Source organism: Lycium ferocissimum, chromosome 7, assembly GCF_029784015.1.
Source record: "Lycium ferocissimum isolate CSIRO_LF1 chromosome 7, AGI_CSIRO_Lferr_CH_V1, whole genome shotgun sequence".
In the NCBI taxonomy this organism is placed as follows: domain Eukaryota; kingdom Viridiplantae; phylum Streptophyta; class Magnoliopsida; order Solanales; family Solanaceae; genus Lycium; species Lycium ferocissimum.
Window position 1 is genome coordinate 62,066,539 of NC_081348.1, and position 7,383 is coordinate 62,073,921.

Consider the following 7,383-nt stretch of genomic DNA (forward strand, 5'->3'; position numbering starts at 1 on the left):
TTACTCCTTCGAGAGAGAAGTTGCTTACAGAGACTAGTTCTTATCTGTAATTAAATCTATATATCATCCTCTTATTTTAGGCGATAATCAAGTTAATATTTGTGGATTCAGCGGCGACAACACTCGTATATTTTTTTTCACTCCTTAGGGAGAGAAGTCGCTTGCAGAGACTCGCTTCTACCTGCAATCAAATCTATATATTCTCCTCTTATTTTTTGCGGCAATCAAGCTGATATTTGTGAATTCAGGAGTGACATTATTCGTAAGAATATTGCAAAAAGATAACGATTTATATTTCACTTTTACAATAGACGAAGAAAGAAAACTACTCAAACAAAGCTGTTCCAACTGTCATCGTTCATGTCTCTTAAAAGTGCATCCCATCGATCATTGAATCGACTCTATTAATTGACTTTGTTACTATTAAGGTATAGCATTTTATAGCAATAAAAAAAATCTAATTGTTTCAAATTATCTATTGTTGGAGTTCAGTCTCAAAAAGAAGTACATAGTGTTCGGTAAATATTCAAATCAAAAGTTACAATCGTCCTTGCAGAAAAGGTTTCTTTGTTTCACTCTGCAAAGACGATTGTAACCAAGAACGACCTATTTATTTCCTTTTGGGTTGACTTTCGCCAAAAGATAAAGAAGATAGACGAGAAGATAGGGTGAAGGACTTGTTTAAATCAAATCGCACTAGTATAAACGTGATATTAATTAGTTTGAAATACGCCTGAACTATAATGAAACTGTCAGTTACACACCTGAATTATGTGGGGGTGACCCCCAGACTTATTTTTTTCGTAGTTTTTACTCCCTTCCATAATGACCTGGGACGTAGGTTAGAAGGTGAAGGTGAATGCACGTTATAAGAGCGCGCGTATCAACCAACTTAAAACCCATATATCCTGTATGTATTTGTCAAGTGAAGGTTCAACTCAGAAGTTACAACCGTTTTTGCATAAAAGGTTTCCTCCCCTCTCGTTTTAGCAATCGACAACGAGTAGTGAAGCTCAAAATTTTCGTTGATGTTAGAATATTTTGGTGGTTTGAAATGATAAAATTATTTTATTATGAATTTCAGTCCTGTATTCCTTTCTAAGTCTTACATCTTAAAGTTAGGGTTTTTAATTTGTTCACAAAATTGATATAAATTTTAGGATTAACAATGTAACACCCTAATTCTTGGATCTCTTCAAGCTTCGACGAAATTACAACTGCAAACAATGAAATAAAATTTTACACATAAGCATGTAATTTTAATTCACGAAAGGCAAAAAAATAAGTAAAAGATGAGATTTTGGTCGTATAATCGTGAAAGAACAAATGGCTCGAGAGATAGAAGAGGGTCTTCTCGATTTTGGGTTTGAGAGTATAAGATTGAAATGGTGGACATATGACTCCTATTTTTTGGTCTTGTAAGCACTTGCTTTAGGCCCCAAAAAATTGGGCCCCGAAATTATTATTTCTCTATACATAGTACTTATACAATTTATAAAATTATTTATTTGTTAAACATTAATGTTTAATAACTTAATTTCTTCCTCTCACTAATTAGTACTCTTTCGGTCTCAATTTGTGTGACACACTTTTCTTTTATCATTTTTTTTATAACTAGAAACAATTTAATTTTAAAATTCTCCTTTGACTCTTAATGAAAATATTTATAGCCACACAAATGTCTAAAGTTTGTTTTACCACAAATTCAAAAGTATTCCTTTCTTTTGTTAAACTTTGTGCCTAGTCGAGCGGTGCCAAACTGGGACAGAGGAAATTTTGCCTATCTTATTTTACTTTTTTGTAGAATTCTTTTTCTCTATTCATTAGTTAGTCACTTACCTATATCTAAGTTGTGATGCAATCAAGCATGCAAGTATCGCAATAAATAAATATTTCATTAATTCATTCAGTTTTTTTAATATAAAATCAAGTTCTTTTTTTTCATTCCTTATATTTACTTGTCTATTTTGTCAACGATGCTCGTTATAAGGCCTCTTGTTATGATTTTGTTTTAGGCCTTCGATGTTATTGAGCCGACCCTGCTTGTATAGTTTGTTTTGTATGCACGGGCTAAATTTTAACTTGTTTTCTTTATTAGATCATTACTGAAGGGGAGAAAAGTACGAAAAAATAAGTTCATGGGGGTTATAGGCCTCCTTCTGCATAGTTTAGGTGAGTAACTGATAATTTCATTATGATTTAGGTGTGTTTTTGTGCCTTATCCCTATTAAAAATAAACAAATCAGCTCTACTATTTTAAAAAGTATTTGACTACTTTCCAAAAAAACAAATTACTTTTTGAGGTTATAACCCATTCTTTGTCCATTATTTAGTGAAATTAAACATTTAATGTCACCTATGCACACAATCTCAAATGATTTACATAATTCATGAGGATTATAAGCAAGCAAGAATTCAATACAACTCTAAGCCATTAATTTTTAAATTTAAATTTAAATAAACTATTAATAAGTAAAGGTTGCATGGTACGACTAAGGATACTTTCGAAAATATAAGTACATTTTATGGGCATTTTGGTACTTTAGTTTCAACCCTTTTGCTTCTCTTCTTGCAGACACGCGTTTTATTAGTGAGATACAACTTGATTTGGCCATTTCTTCTTCTTTATCGGTCTTGGTTTTCTGTTTCACTATTTTGTTCATATTCTCCACCACCTTCTTTCGCGTGTTTCATTCTCATGTTCCGATTGGATTTACCTGTTCCGGGTGACTTCAGTTTCAAAGTTTTTTGTTGGTTTTGGTGTCTTTCTTTAGTTTTTGTTCCTCCCCCTCTCATTTTAGCAATCGACACGTGATTTGTATTTTCTGTTGTTTGTCCTTTTTCATTTTACTTTCTATCTTTATGGTATTCTACATTGTTTCTTTGTATGGTTTAATTATCCTCCCATTTTTTTGTGTACATGCAGCTGTAGATACAGTCTTCAAAATACACATGCATCTAGATCGGCAAGATAAAATAAAAAAATCCTGAAAACAGAGTAAGATAATATTTTCGAGTTCTGCTAAATTTTTCTCTATTCTTATTGGTGAGAAGGTAAATCTTTAATTTTAATTTTTTATAGACTAGATTTAGAATCTTCATTTGCCTACAAAGCTCTTTGTTTTCGTTTATGCTTTATTTTTCTTTTTATTCAATGTATGAGTGGATTAGTTGTTTACAAGTATCTAGGTTTTCCTTTTTTTTTAAAAAAATATTGGGTAGATTCTGTGCATGTGGTTTTTATTGTTCAAATGCTTCTGGCACTTACCAGGGTGAGTTGTCATTTGGACAAAAAATCTAATTAAAAGGGAAGAGCTTTTGTGCAGTTAAGGTGATTGATGATATGCCTGAAACAACTGAATTAATACTCTATTTCGTTTCTTTTTAGGTGATTTTAACATAAATATCTATCCTTTTGCAAGGCCAAAATTTTGGATAACACAAATATGGGTCATTTGAAAGACGTTTTGGCAACTATAAATATGATAGTGAAATATGCAGCTTATCCTTTATTAGGAATGTATTTGCAAATTCATTTATATCTAAAAGAGTGAATCTTTTTCATGAAAGAAAATGATTCTGGATAAGGCATTTATGGTACTCTACATTTTGATCATGTTGCAATTAGTAATTATAATTGTCAGAAATTTATCATTAATTGAAAGCTTTGGTTGTATCTCTTTGTGTGGAGTATCTATTTAAACACTAGTTATACATGATTAATTTCATTTATTATTTTATTTGATAGCTTGGTCAGTTGAAATGTGTATTCGAACAATTGTCTATTGTGCCTATCAACCTAATGGTGTTTAAATGCAATACTTGTGATAACTGAACTCCTTACTTGCCTCTCTATTTTCATTGTATAAATGAGCTACGATTTTTGTGTTTTGGTTTTCTCTTGATGACATGTACATGGCCCGGATTTTGTGAAGTATGCAACTCTTGAAACACGAGCCCTCTCTTTGTCCAGTGCTATTTACATGAGGTAAATGTCACGACCCAATTTTACTAAGTCGCGCGGGTACCTAACATTCCTTACCTCGGTAAGCGAACCCTTTCCTTAACTAGCATACAACTAGAAATGCGGATTAACAATGTAAATAACAATAAATCTCAATATCATTTAAAAATGAATAAGTGTGGAAGACATCACAATCCCCAAAGAACTGGTCTGACTCGTACAAGAGCAACTACAAGAATGTCTATACAGAAGTCTGGAAGTCAAATAAAAAGATGTCTGAATGATGGAATATAAAGACAGGATAGATGAGCCTCCGGGCAGTGACTCGTCAGATGCTCACCCTAGATACTCGCAAGCCAGGCCTCGGAACTCAGCCTCGAGAAGTAGGAGCGGAACCTGTCTCAAACTCTACACCCCGAAAAGAAGTGTAGCAAGGTAGCATCAGTACAAACAACACGTACTGAGTAGGCATCATAGGCCGACAACAGTTAGTGAACATATATAAAGAAAGAGACTGTAGAATAGACATGCTCGCAATCAGATATAAGGCATAAACACATATCCAAGAATAACAGTTCAGGTATCGAAACGTCCAAGAAGGCCTCAGTGAGTTATATCTAGATCAAGCCAATAGTGAAGCATATAAACTCAAGTCCTGCCAAGTTTTCCACAATTTCTCAGAATAATCAAACACTGGTACCACCTACACTATTATCTGAAACCTTAAGTCTTATCCTAGGAGAAAGTCTCTACTCCTCGAATCCATCATTCTTCGGTATATACTAATCCGGCCCAAGACGATCTCAAATCAGGAACCAAATAGGAAATCAATGTTCACGAACACCACACAGTACAAATAATCCCCTAATTCGAAATCATTCTTTTCATTTACTAAATTGGAGTCTTAAAGGGATTCTAAGGGGAAATTTTGTTGGTCTTTTTGAGGGTTCCTCCATTGGATAAGTTTCATACCTTCTTAATTTATTTATGTTACCATTAAATTGGGAAAAATCATGTTGGAGAATCATGTTTTAGTTGGGGGTTTTAGGGGTGATGAACTCTAGGTTGATTTTGAACTATCTCTTACTCTAAATCTTGTATTGTTGAGGAATCTCCTTGAATCTAGTCATTTAATATTTGGGGTAACTAGTTGTTAAGCTTGAATCTCTCTTTTATTTAAGATTTTGGGTTATGGAAAATAAGGGGTTTCCCTATAATTGGGGGCTGTGACGAATTGATGCTAATTTGAGGTTAGATTGTGATGAACTTGGTTTTTGGTCTCTCTAGACTTTGGGTAACCTAATTTACCGCTAAAATTCATTCTTGGACCTTGTGGGCCCGAGTTTCCATTTTAAAGGTTGTTTTCGATTCTGAATAATATTATGGCAATTTGGGTATCATTTGTCTCGGAATCTAATGTAGAATAATGAATTAATAGACTTTGATCGTTTGGAAGCTAATCGGAAGGGAAAGGCTTTGGCTTGAGGTTCGTGGCACCTGTTTGGCTTGTGAGGTAGGTTGCGACTTACCTTTTGGTAAGACTCCGGTTAGCGAAGCATATGTAAATGTTAGTTATTGACGGGAAAAACATGATAGGCCTTCGGGCATGGTGTGGAGGTGTAATCCAACTAGGTTGGTATTGTCAGCTGTTATGTGAGCTCGTCACCATATGTGCTATATTTGTGATATGTGTTTGCATTCATCTCTCTCTTGATATCTCACGTATCATCCGGAAAGGAAGGAATATGAAAATGACACGATTTGTGATGTGTACTTTATGGCAAGTACTGAAGAGTTTTTTTATATGAATTATTGTTGATGTTGATATCATGCATGGCATGCACTCTTAGTTCATATGATGATTGATATGAACTATGATTGGAAATGATGGTAAGTGAGAGAGAGTATCTTCCGAGGTCTTTGTCGAAAAGCGTAAAAGAGAGATGAGAGCCCATGATCCGAGGTTGTTGCCGGAGCAGAAATATGTGCTCGTGATCCGAGGTCATTTACCGGAGCGAGAGAGTGCTCGTGCCTGAGGTCATTTTCCAGGACGAGGGGTACATCGCGGGTCCCCCATGGGTAATGGCTATAAGGCATTGCCCTTAGCATGCGTGTACGGATTGGAATGTTGGCCAGTACAGTGCATTGTATTGCATCGCATATACATTCACTTATTTATACTTGACTGTGTCCATGGAATCTTATACATTTGGTTGATCTTATGCATTGACTGGTATTGTACATTTGACTGATCTTATACTTGAGACTGTTCGTTGACTGTACTTGATTGCTTATCCGCCTACCTATTAGTTTCTTTCTTTTATGTATGTAAATTAATCGTTGTTGGCATGTCATACCTACGAGTATATGTGTTTGTACTCATCCTACTCTTGCTGCACTTTTTCTTGAGAGCAGAGTTTGTCACTAGATCCATATCTTAGCCTCGCGAGTGATCCCGAGGCCTATTTGCTAGAGCTTCTAGGGTGAGCCACTTGCCGGATCCATAGCCCGGAGACTGCTCTTTGCATACTTGTCTTTTCTTTACTTATGAGACAATAGTTCTAGCATTTGAGACTTGTAGTACTCTACTCAGACTATATATTTATTTTAGTAGCTCTTGTACTAGTTTCAGACTAGATCCTGGAGTTGTAGTATTTCTTACTTCCGCACTTACTTTATTATCTTATATATCTATTGAGATTTAGTTTATTTCTAATTTCATTTCCGCATTTGATTTAATGGCATACTTTGAGGAGAGGGTTCGCCCACCAGGGGGTTAGCGTGGGTGGCTGCACGATTCACGAGTTAGGTTGTGACAGTTACACACCTGAATTATGTGGGGGTCCTATGACCCCTTTAGACTTATTTTTTTCGTAGTTTTTACTCCCTTCCGTAACGACCTGGGACCTAGGTTTGAAGGTGAATGCACGTTATAAGAGCGCGCGTATCAACTAACTTAAAACCCATATACTCTGTATGTATTTGTCAAGTAAAGGTTCAAATCAGAAGTTACAACCGTTTTTGCAGAAAAGGTTTCCTCCCCCTCTCATTTTAGCAATCGACAACGAGTAGTGAAGCTCAAAATTTTCATTTTTGTTAGAATTTTTTGGTGGTTTTAAATGGTAAAATAATTTTATTATGAATTTCAATTCTCTATTCCTTTGTAAGTGTACATCTTAAAGTTAGGGTTTTTAATTTGTTCCCAAAATTGCTATATAATTTTATGGTTAACTATGTAACACCCTAATTCTTGGATCTCTTCAAGTTTCGATGAAATTACAACTACAAATAAAGAATTAAAATGTTACACATAAGTATGTAATGTTAATTCACAAAAGGCAAAAAATAAGTAAAAGACGAGATTTTTGTCATATAATCGTGAAAGAACAAATGGCTTGAGAAATGGAAGAGGGTCTTCT